The sequence below is a fragment of the Callospermophilus lateralis genome, chromosome 3 (genome assembly GCF_048772815.1).
Source record: "Callospermophilus lateralis isolate mCalLat2 chromosome 3, mCalLat2.hap1, whole genome shotgun sequence".
Taxonomy (NCBI): Eukaryota; Metazoa; Chordata; class Mammalia; order Rodentia; family Sciuridae; genus Callospermophilus; species Callospermophilus lateralis.
The window spans coordinates 117,207,461-117,219,930 of NC_135307.1; the positions used below are offsets into that span (position 1 = coordinate 117,207,461).

The 12,470-nt window shown below is 37.9% G+C and overlaps 1 protein-coding gene across 3 annotated transcripts in view; it reads right to left on the reverse strand.

Annotated features, from left to right (window-relative positions):
* Window positions 1-3,657, reverse strand: part of Edc3 (enhancer of mRNA decapping 3) — a 50,331-nt gene extending 46,674 nt beyond the window's left edge. Inside the window, exon 1 of one of the 3 annotated variants that reach the window (XM_076851091.2) lies at window positions 3,573-3,657. The gene's annotated coding sequence lies outside the window, so the exon portion shown is untranslated. Of the gene's footprint in view, window positions 1-2,380; window positions 2,418-3,264; window positions 3,418-3,572 lie in introns of those variants that run through there. The other 2 variants (XM_076851088.2, XM_076851092.2) reach the window with 2 other exon arrangements.
* Between the last annotated feature and the right edge of the window lie 8,813 nt (window positions 3,658-12,470).

Consider the following 12,470-nt stretch of genomic DNA (forward strand, 5'->3'; position numbering starts at 1 on the left):
ATTTAAGAAATCAGGTGAATTTCGAATGCTATGTAACTGCCACAATGATATTGATTTAAAAAAAAAAGAAAAGGCACAAACACTTGAGGTTATTTCCTCTTCCTGATCAGCCTTTGCCTATTTAATGTCACAAAAGTACCTATTTTCTTCCCTATTATACTCCATCCCAATGCTTATCTAAGATTGATGTAGAATAATACAATATATATAATACAATATTTAAAAACACCAGAAATTATCCAGATAGGAAAAAGTTTTTACTTCTCCATTCAACATGTATCTTTAATATCCTGATGTTCTACATCCAGGTTTATACTATACTAATAATGAAATTTAAAAAAGAAAAAAAATCTTTTTCTTCTTTTTGGGAACAGAGGATTGAACCAAGGGGCACTTTATCACCGAGCTACACTCCTTTAGGGCCTCACTATGTTGCTGAGGCTGGCCTCTGAACTTATGAACCTACTGCCTCAGCCTCCCAAGTCACTGAGATTACAAGTGTGCCCCACCATGCCCAACTACAAATCAAATTTTTAATACTCTGAAAATGTGGATGTTAGTTGACAAGTGCAGTTTTTCTATTTAGTTCTATATTAATTGAAACTTTTTAAAAAGTAATTGCTAGAGCTAGGGCTGTAGCTCAGTGGTAGGGCGCTTGCCTAGCATGTGTGAGGCACTTGGTTCAATCCTAAGCATCACATGAAAATAAACCAATAGAGCTGGGGATATAGCTCAGTTGGTAGAGTGCTTGCTTTGCATGGGTTCCAGGCCCTGGGTTCTAATCCCCAGCACCATGTTTCAAAAAAAAAAAAAAAAAAGTCTGCCCTTGGGGTGGACTCAGCAACACATTGATGGCAATAAATAAAGGGAAAATAAATAAACTAAATGTCCATCTACAACTACAAAAAATAAAAATTAAAGAAACATATTAAATGTGTAACAATCTGTCCCTTCCTTTTATGGGAAGTTCCTCTGTAAAACACATTAATGCTTTATTCAACACTCATCAGATATGTTTTTTTCTATAAAGAAAATTCCTAACAGAAGGGAGACCAGTAGGTTTAGAGAAAGGAATTTTTTTGGGGGGCGGGGGTGATAAGGGGACAGAATGGAGAGGAACTAAGGAACGAAACTGAGCAAAGTATGTGCATGTATAAACATGCCACAATAAATCCACTGTTCTGTATAATTATTATGCACTAATTAAATTCCTTTTTCTACACAAAACTCTAAATCTAAATTAAATAAGAGTGCCACCAACTGGGTTCAACAGATTAAGACACTAAGGAAGAGCACTTCATCCATTAAGGGATGAATAATTCTATGTCAAAAGAGTCCATAGCTGAAACAGGAAACATAGGAGCCACAAAGGAACTATCTTTGATGCTTTTTGTTTTCTATGTTTCTGTCAAGTTATGACATATAGCATGTCTACATGTTTTAAGTGAACAGCTCCATGAATTCTTACACATTAATTCACCCATGTAACCACCACCCAAATACCCCTGAAGGCTCTATTGTATCCGACTAAAGGTAGCCATTATTCTGACATAATGAAAACCCAGTTTGGCCTATTTTTGAATTCCATATAAATGGAAGCATAAAGACTCTCTTTAAAGTATTTGACTTCCTTTGCACATACCAAAAGTTAATTTTTTTTCCTGTGCCATATACTGTAAATAAGCAAATAATCCACTCTAATGTTGATACAGTAGGGTTATTTCCAGTTCCAAGTTAGTATAAATAATTCATATTCAGATATGTTTTCATGGTTGGCAAATGTACTCATTTCTTTTCCTTTTTTTTAAATTTAAATTTATTTTTTCACACAAATGAAGCATAACTTTTCATTTCTCTGGTTGTACATGATGTAAAATGTACTCATTTCTGCTGTGCATATTACACAGGAAATCAGAATAGATACAGTATTTGGCTTTACTAGAAATTGCTGGTTTTATTTATTTATTTATTTTTTAAAGAATAGAGGATGTCAGAGGGCATCATTTGTAGAAAGGATAGATAAACTTTCTATTGTTGTGTGTGCATACCAGCAGGGAGTGACAAGGTAAAATACATGAAACATAGGCCAAAAAAGTTTGAGAGACTTTTCTAGTCTACAGCCCTAACCCCACAAGGAAGTTCCACCAAAAAAAATTTGGCAATTAATAACTCATGCTCTTTGCAAATCTTCACATCACACAGAGATAACAAGCCCCTCAAAGTGGCCCACACCTGTCATCCTGGCTAACTGGGAGGCCAAGGAAGGAGGATTACAAGTTTCAGGGCAGCCTTGGCAATAGCAAGACCCTCTCTCAAAATAAAGTAAAACAAAAAAACCTAGAAACTGACAAGAATTTTGTACCAAGTACAACTAACATACCATTCATTCACTTGAAAAGAAGGACCAAAGTAAACTTCTTTTCTCATAAGTAAAAAAAAAAAAAAAAAAAAGATGACATTCATCTGAGGTTTCCAGTTGAAATACAAAACTGCTCAGAGACATTTATATTGTCGGAATTGAGACCCATATGTGACAGATGGCAGAATTAAATAGTTTAATCTGTGGCTAGGAAGAAGAAACATTCTTGAGTTCCGAGTTCCTTCCCTGTACCCACAGAAGGGGATTAAGACGACTCCAAACTCCGCCAAGTGGGAGACTGAATATCAACTGGTCAAGCCAACAAGGGCTATTCCTTCCACACACCAAAACACCTGAACCACCCAACAAGTCAATTATTGATAAATAGAATCGACGTCACACAAAGAGTACTGATAATAAGAACGGCAGACTTACAAAGGGCAAGAATGAATCAAGGGAAAGTCAGTGGGGTTCAGGAGAAGCTGTGCCCTGTCAGGTATCAATTTCTCAGTCAACCTCTCCTCCCACATCTCGTTCACCTCTGTCCTCAAGCTACCAGTCATGGATGTGGTGCTCACGCTCGTGCCTGCCACTTGTCTCACTGTCCAGACAGAAACGGAGGCACGAAGCGACAGCCACGAACAAGCAGAACCCAGAGCCCAGGCCTCTAGTACCTCACACAATCCCTACACTATTCGGAATCTCTCTGTTCTCGGCCTGCCACTTACAGCCAAAATTCTGGGGCCACCCTTAGTATGTGGACCGCTGCGAACTCGAAGGGACCCCCTCCCCCCTACCTCGCGCCAGTCTCTATTAAGGTTTACAAGACCGGAAACCCTACAGTCTAAAAGTAAACCCCGCTGGCAACACCGGAAGCCCCCTCCCACGAGCACCCACAAACCGACCGCCTACTCTCGCTCCCAGCTCCGCGCCGTCTGGTCTGGGCCTCCTCCACACACCACACCAAGCCGACCCCGCACCGCGAAAAGACCCACAGAGGGGGCTTCTCCACCCCACCCCCACAACCACGATTGCCGTGCCGGAAGCGACCCCGCGTCTCCACGCCGCCGTCATGAGGTCACTTCCGGCGCGACTCCTTGGAAAACTGAAGGGCAGGCAAAATTTGAAAGGTTGGGACTACGCGGTGAGGGCAGGCCTTGCGACCCTCCCCCCCCCCCCAAACGTGCAAAACTTCCCCTTCTACACGCCCCACCTGCTTATATTCCATGGGATCTGGCCTGGAATCGGGGTTCGGCACCCTCACTCCTTGGTGCAGGTTGCCGGGGGACCATCCACCTTGCAAATCTCCACGACAAGCTCCTGCTTCCCGTCCTGTCTGTCCTCCGCCAGCGCCAATCGCGCAGATAAAGTGGAGAACTTTTAGATTGCCGCGTTCACGTGGGACCCTCTCCTTGCTAAATTGCAGCTATGGTTTGCAATGAATAGACCATCTCTCGCCCGAACGGATTAAAGGAAATAAATGTCGACCCAGAATTGATATTCAAAGTTTATTAGCTTCAGCCCATTTAAAGCTTACAATAAGTTAGTTGGTGCCTAACTCCCCCCGCCCCCCAGCGATCCGTACACGGGCTGATGCGTTTCTCCGCCCCTTGGAATTGTAGGGTGTAGGTAACCTTGATTTTGAAAAAAGTTTACCCGTTGGACAGAGACCATACTTGAAGTCTTTCACGTGGGCAAGCATCTTAGAATAGGGTAGTACTGTAGTTTCAGACAAGGCTCTGCTACAAAATCAGGAACTTTTAAAATGTTCTAGGCTTCAGGAGGCTAAGGCAGGAGGATTGCAAGTTAAAAGCCTGCCCAGCAACTTAGAGGCCCTAAGCAACTTAGTAAGACCCTGTCGCAAAATAAAAAAAAAAATGGGCTGGGGATGTGACATGCACAGTGGTTGAATGTACCTGCGTTCAATCTCTGGTACCAAAAAAATCCTGAGGAACTGCTTCACCACCCTCCCCATCCCTTGTCCCAAACACATAACAATCACCTTACTATTACTAGAAATTCCCTAAGTCTGGAAAGGCCGTGGCTGGCTGGCTGGCTGGCTTTGTTTTGGTTTGGTTTGGTTTGGTTTGATTTAGTTTGGTTTTCCTCCTTCCAAACTTTAATTTTAGAGCAGTTTTAGTTTCAGTTCAAAATTGAGCAGAAAGTACAAAGAATTCCTACATATCTTCCTTACACAAAAACAATTCCCCATGGACATCCTGTGCCACAGGTAGTATGTTTGTTAACAATTGATGAACCTACATTGATAATTGTTACCCAGAGTCCATAGTTTACATTAAGGTTCATAATTGATATTGTACATTCTATGGATTTTGACAAATCTACAGTGACGTTTATCCACCATTGTAGTGTCATACAGAATATTTTCTCTGCCTTAAAAATCCTCTGGGCTTGGGCTGGGGTTGTAGCTCAGTGGTAGAGCGCTTTCCTAGCCCATGCGAGAGGCACTGGGTTCAATCTTCAGCGTCACATAAAAATAAATAAAATAAAGGTATTGTGTCCAACTACAACTAAAAAAAACAAAAAAAATCTCTGGGCTCTATCTAGTCACCCCTCACTCCTCAACCTCTAACAACCACTGATCCTTTTACTGTCTCCATAGTTTTGTCTTTTCCAGAATGTCATTTAGTTGGAATTGGCCTTTTTCATTTAGTAATATGCATTTAATATTCCTCTGTGTCTTTTCACGTCTTGATAGTTTATTTTTAGTACTGAATTAATATTCTGTTATCTGGGTGCACAACAATTTATCCACTCACCTACAACAGGGCATTTTGGTTGTTTCTAAGTTTTGGCAATTATGGATAAAACTGCTGTAAACATCCATGTCAGGATTTGGGGTGGACATAGTTTTCATTTCCTTTGTGTGACTACCAAGGAGTGTGACTGCTAGTTCATATGCTGTCAAACTCTTTCAAAGTGAATACACCATTTGGCAGTCCCACTAGCTGTGAAGAAAGGTTTCTCTTGATTCAAATCCTTAACAGCATTTGGTAGTATCAGTGTTTTGGGTTTTGGCCATTATAATAGATAAATTTGCAATTTCCTAATTACATGTTTCTAAACATCTTTTCACATACTTATATGCCATGTGTATCTTTTTTGGTAAAGTCTGATCAGGTCTTTTGCCCATTTAAAAATGCCCAATTAAAATTGGATTATTTTCTTATTGTTGAGTTTTAAGATTTCTTGTGTTATTTTGAAGACTAGGCCTTTATTAGGTGTGTCTTTTGCAAATATTTTCTCTCAGTCTATGGCTTGTCTTATTCTGACATTGTCTTTCAAAGAGTGATGTTTTTTATTTTACTGAAGTCAGCCTATCAATTATTTATTTCACAGATCATACTGTGTGTTGTACATAAAAAGTTATTATTACCCCATGGTCAATTAGGTTTTTTCCTATGCTATCCTCTAAGAATTTTGCAGTCTTGTATTTTACATTTAGGTTAATCCATTCTTTTAAATACCTTTATTTTATTTATTTTTATGTGGTGCTGAGGATCAAACCCAGTGAATCACACATGCTAGGCAAGTGCTCTACCACTGAGCTACAGCCCCAGCCCTAGGTTAATCCATTTTGAGTTAATATTTCTTTACATTACATCATTTCCTTTTTTCAACCTTTATTTTTTTACTTTTATGTGGTGCTGAGGTTTGAACCCATTGCCTCACATGTTCTAGGGAAGCGCTCTACCATTGAGCCACACCCACAGCCCCATTTTGAGTTAATTTTTTTTTTAAGAGAGAGGGAGAGAGAGAATTTTTTAATATATATTTTTGTTTGTTTGTTTGTTTTCGGTGGACATAACATCTTTATTTGTATGTGGTGCTGAGGATCGAACCCGGGCCGCACGCATGCCAGGCAAGCGTGCTACCGCTTGAGCCACATCTCCAGCCTGAGTTAATTTTTTTGAAAGGTAATTATCCAGATGATTTTTTTTTTTTGCATGTGTAGGTCCATTTGTTTTGGCAGTGTTTCTTGAAAAAAAAGATGTTTGCTCCATTGTATTGCCTTGCTCTTTTAAAAAAATCAGTTAATTATTTATGTGCTGTCTATTCTGTTCCATTGATCTATTTATTCTTTCACTAATACCACACTGTTTTAATTACTATATGGTAACTCTTGAAGTCAAGTAGTGTCAGTTCTATAATTTTGATTTTCTCCTTCAACATTAAGTTGGCTCTTCTGGGTCTTCTGTCTCTCCATATATATTTTAGAATCAGTTTGTCAATACCCACAAAATAATGTGCTTGGGTTTTGATTGGAATTGACATTGAATCTATAGATCAGATTAGGAATATCTGACATTTTGACAATATTGAGTTTTTCTATCCAGGAACATGAAATATCTCTCATTGTATTTGTTCTTTGATATCTTTGATTAGAGTTTTGTGATTTTCCTCATATAGTTTTTTTACATGTTTTGTTAGATTCATACCTAAATATTTTATTTTGGGAGTGCTAAGGTCAATTTAATGCTTTAATTTCAAACTCTACTTGTTCATCACTGATATATAGGAAAGCAAATTAAGTGTGTGCGTTAACCTTGTATCCTATAGCCTTACTGTGTTGGCTTTAAAAATAAAATAAAGATATTGTATCCATCTACAACTAAACAAACAAACAAACAAACAAACTTTGAAACTTGAAATAATTTTTTTAAAAGAGTACTTGACAAGAACAATTTAGAGGAGGAAAAGTTTATTTTGGCTCCCAGTTTCAGAGGTTTGGTTGGCTGACTGTATTGCTCTGGGCGGAAGGTGTGGCAGAACACTGAGGCAGAAGGGCATGGCAAAGGAAAACTGCTCAGCTTGCAACCGCCAGAAAGCAGAAAGAGGGAGCAAGGATCAAGGGTCAAAATATAATCCCAGAAGCCTTGCCCCTAGTAACCTACTTCCTCCAGCCACACCGTACTAGCTATAGTTACCACCCAGTACAGTAGCCCTTTCAAATTATTAATCAAATAGATTAATCCACTGATTAGGTTACATCTCTCATGATCTAATCATTTTGCCTCTGAACATTTCTGCAGAACCATAATACTTACTATAATCACTTATTAATTCTAGAAGACTTTTGTCACTTCTTTCAGATTTTCTATTTAGATGAACATGTTAACTGTAAACAAAGACAATTTGATTTCTCCCTTCTAATCTGTATACTTTTATTTCCTCCCTCTTTGCCAGTCTCTGTCAATCACTAGTCTGCCTTTTGTCTCTATGGATTTGCTGACTCCAGATGTTTCATATAAATACAATGCAATCGTACAATATGTGGCCTTTGTGTGTGGCTTCTTTCACTCAATGTAATATTTTCAAGGCTTATCCGTGTTGTAGTATGTATCAGTACTTCATTCCTTTTTTTTTTTTTTTGTACAAAGTGTGTTAGTTTACTAACTCTACTTTTGTTATACATTGGCAACTCTTTAATATCTAGAGGCTATATATTATAAAATTAAGACTCCTTTGTCCAGTATATACACAATATATATAGGAAAGCAAAGTTAAATAAAATGCACATTGCAAAGCAATGGGTAAACTGAAATTGTCCAGCACACTTAACAAAACCTTTTGCAACTTCCCTCCTGCCTCCCTCAACCCAGTGAACAAGTACAGACAGTATTCTGTTCAGAGGTGGTTTAACAATTCCAGACACAGTATTTCCCATCAGTTTTTAAAAGCTATTTATAAAAAGTTTTATTCTACTACTTCTAAGTTCATCAAGCACTTCTAAATATATAGAAGAACTAGATATTCCACATAAGAACCTGTCCACTATGCACATAGTACTGGTAAATAAAATTCCACACACAACCATGGTTGTAATCAGAAGTATGTTCTAATATTTTGTCATTGAACCTTTCAGTCCTCACTTCCTTTCTCTACTTTCAATCCAGTGAACAAGTAGAAACATGAATGCTTAGAGATGGTTGAGCGAATTCACACCTAAAAGTTATTGATAGAGGAAAGCTTTCCTATGGATTTCAACAGAAAAATGTACAAAATGTGCTAATTTTTCTAACTACTTGGTCATACACTCTTTAACATCTAGAGATTAGATGTTACAAAACCTGGGCTCGTTTGTCCACCTATATACTAGATACACAACAAAACAAAATGCACAAAACATATAGAAAACTCATGTCTGAACATGTTTTACTTTGGTCTGTATGTAGTATATATAAAGGACAAATGAGTCCTAATCTAGTCCTTTCTAGATGTTAAAGAAGTTGCCAGTGTATGACAAAAGTAGAATTAATAAACAAATTGTGTATATTTTGTGTTGAAATACCTAGGAAAGATTGTCTTCTGAAAATTTCAGCATTATAACCCACTGGGTCAGTGAAGGGCCAGAATAGTCACATTTTGAAGACATTTTCAAAATAGAACTATTTTTACATATGTGCAATTTTATTCAAGACTATCCTGTACACAGTGAACAAATTGAGTTCTTACTTGAAACTCCTAGTCTGTCTAGATGTTTAGAAGTGTCCATTGTATGTTAAATATAGAGGTAGTAAAATATCACTTTGCTAAAATTCATATAGAAAATACTGTCTTTTGGGAATGGAACTGTGAAACCACCTCTGTGAGCAGTACAGTACTGTCTGTACTTGTTGAGTGATGTAGAGGAGGGTGGGAACAATTGCAAAGGGTAATATGGTCATGTGTTCATACTTAGATATGTTCAGACTTCACTCCTTCTTATGACTAAATAACAACCCACTGTATGGATATACCACATTTTGTTTGTCTATTTAGCAGGTGATGAACATTTGGGTTATTTCCATTCTTTTGGCTGTTGCAAATAATACAGTCATAAACATTCCCTATATGAGTCTTTGTTTGAACACCTGTTGTCAATTCTTTTGAATTGACCTAGAAGTGAAATTGTTGGCCTAACTTTTTTAAAAAATTAATAATAATGTGGTGTTAGGGAATTAGGCTACTCATTGCTGAGTTGGTTATTTCCCCTAACACTTAGGAAGATACATAGGATGAGTTCATTTAACTTAACCATTTCTATGTTTCATCTGTATCTCTTCTTTTTTTTTTTTTTAGTTCTGAAAATATGTAATTTACTTTGGCAATCAAATAACAACAAAACTATTGAAAATACAGCATCTTTTTCACTTATATACTGAACATGTGTTTTTAACATTTCTTGAAATATTTGTTTGCTATATACTTTCATAGTATAATGTTTTCTAAACAAATAGTAGTTGTAAATCTAAACTTTTATTTGGTCTAAATATCAAGGGTAGTACAGGGGCTATTGAATCTTAGGTTGTGTTTTATGACGTTTCTTCCTACTTTGAGACCATGGGAATGGTACCCAGTATCATTGCCTTTCTTACATTCTAGATACTTTCCTAGGAGCAATGATGTATCAGCATGAAAGAGTTCACTATTGGATCATCAATTTTCAGAACTGTAAATTTTGTCATTATTTTTTTTATTAATTTTTATTGTTGGTTGTTCAAAACATTACATAGTTCTTGATATATCATATTTCACACTTTGATTCAAGTGGGATATGAACTCCCATTTTTACCCCGTATACAGATTGCAGAATCACATCAGTTACACATCCATTGATTTACATATTGCCATACTAGTGTCTGTTGTATTCTGCTGCCTTTCCTATCCTCTATTATCCCCCCTCCCCCGCCCCTCCCCTCTTCTCTCTCTACCCCCTCTACTGTAATTCATTTCTCCCCCTTATATTTTTCCCCTTTCCCCTCACTTCCTCTTGTATGTAATTTTGTATACCCCTGAGGGTCTCCTTCCATTTCCATGCAATTCCCTTCTCTCTCCCTTTCCCTCCCACCTCTCATCCCTGTTTAATGTTAATCTTCTTCTCATGCTCTTAGTCCCTACTCTGTTCTTAGTTACTCTCCTTATATCAAAGAAGACATTTGGCATTTGTTCTTTCCATAACAAAAATTCTGGTTCCCCAGGACAAAAGAGATGATTAAGTAGACTATCTTCATTAATTACCTATTTGTTTAATCCTGAATCATACTACAATCTTTTTTGTAAAGGAAAAATATAATTTCTTTATTTGAAAAATGAATCTGAGAGTTTGGGGTTGTGACTCAGTGGTAGAGTGCTTGCCTAGCATGTGTGAGGCACTGTGGTTCAATCCTCAGTACTGCACATAACTAAATGAGTAAAATAAAAGTCCATCAGCAACTAAAATTTTTAAAAAATGATACTGAACCTTAGAGATCAGTTAAATTTACTGCTGTAATGAGGATTCTTTTTAAACTGTGTTGTTCCCTCTCTTAAACAGCTGGAGCTGTACACAGCTGGAAAAACATTTGGTCAGTGTTTTTCAGGACCCAATGCAGTCCCCACAGCTCTGCATTTGTCTAGATTTTTTTTCTTCTTTGCATTGACATTTTTTTCAGACCCAATTTATGTCATTCTGATTCTCCTGTGCTGAGCAAGACTGGATCATGGATGGTGTGCAGACTCAGTCCTTCCTCAGTTTCAGAGGCAGGGGCCACTATGAGAAAATCCTGCTTATTAGCAAAGATAAGCACTGACATGCAACTCAGCTTTTCTTCCTCTAGTAATTCAGCTAGTTCCTGACCAGTCTCTTCAAATCTTTTTCTGTCTGTACTGTTAATTAAATATATAAGGATATCAGTATTTTCAAAATAATTCCTCCAGGATGATCTGATTTTCCTCTGTCCACCAGTGTTCCATACATTCAGTTTAAAACCCTGTGATTTATGATTGTACACTTCTGATGTTAAAACCCTGTGTAGAGGTGATATGGCTGATGTCTTCAGACATAAGCTGCTTCAGCAGAGTAGTCTTGCCAGCATCATCCAAGCCCAGGAGAAGGATTCTCACCTCCTGGTCTGGTGCACTTTTCAACTTGTGCAAAATGAAGAGTAAGCCTATCCTCCCACTGAGTCCCTCTTCCTCCTCCTCCTGTCTCCCTAACTACCACATCACACTATAATATTAAAAGAATAATACTTTTTTTTTTTTTTTTTGGTACTGAGGATTGAAGCCCTAGGGGCTTTATCACTAAGCTAAATCCCCAGCCCTTTTTTTATTTTTTATTTTGAGACAGGATCTCGCTAAGTTGCCAAGGGCCTCACTAAATTGCTGAGGCTGGCCTCAAACTTGCAATCCTCCTGCCTTAGCCTCCAGAGTTGCTGGGATTACAGGCCCACACCACCGTGCCCAACTCAAAAGAGCAGTATTAATATTACCCTTACCAATGTGATTACTGAAAATAGGTTTAATAAATTGTTTTGTGTGTGCTATTTCCATTCCTCCTTCCCCATCTTTTTTTTTTTCTTCCCCATCTTTTTTAAAGTGAATCTTTTTTTCTACCATTTTAACCTGCATAACCCATGAGGTACAACCATCACCACTGTCTGATTCTAGAATACCTCTATCACCCCCAAAAGAAACCCTGCACCTCTCATTTCCCTTACTTCCCATTCCCTGGCAAACACTAATCTGCTTTCTATTTCTACAAATTTGCATTTTCTGATATTTCCATGTAAATAGAATCATGCAGCATGTCCCCTTTTTTCTCTAGCTTCTTTCACTTAGCATGTTTTCAAGGTTTATCTATGTTATATGTTATTTTTTTAAAAAAATTGGGGGGTAATCAGGGATTGAATTCAGGGACACTCGACCACTAAGCCACATTCCCACCCTATACTGTATTTTAGAGACAGGATCTCACTGAGTTGCTTAGTGTATCATTTTTGCTGAGTCTGGCTTTGACCTTGAAATCCTCCTGTCTCAGCCTCCCAAGCCACTGGGATTACAGGTGTGTGCCACTGCACCTGGCAACATATGTTATTTTTTAAAATATAGATATTTTTAGTTGTAGATGAACACAAAGTATCTTTATTTATTTTTATGTGATGCTGAGGATCGAACCCAGGGCCTCATGCATATGAGGAAGCTACAGCCCTAGCCCCCAACATATGTTATTTTTTAAGTGAAAAAAAATCAAATCAATATAAGGGTGATGGGTACCAAAAGCTCATCTCCACACAAAGAGTTTGCTCCCGCTGATTTCAGTTTGTTCCTTATGGTGACCTGAAACTTT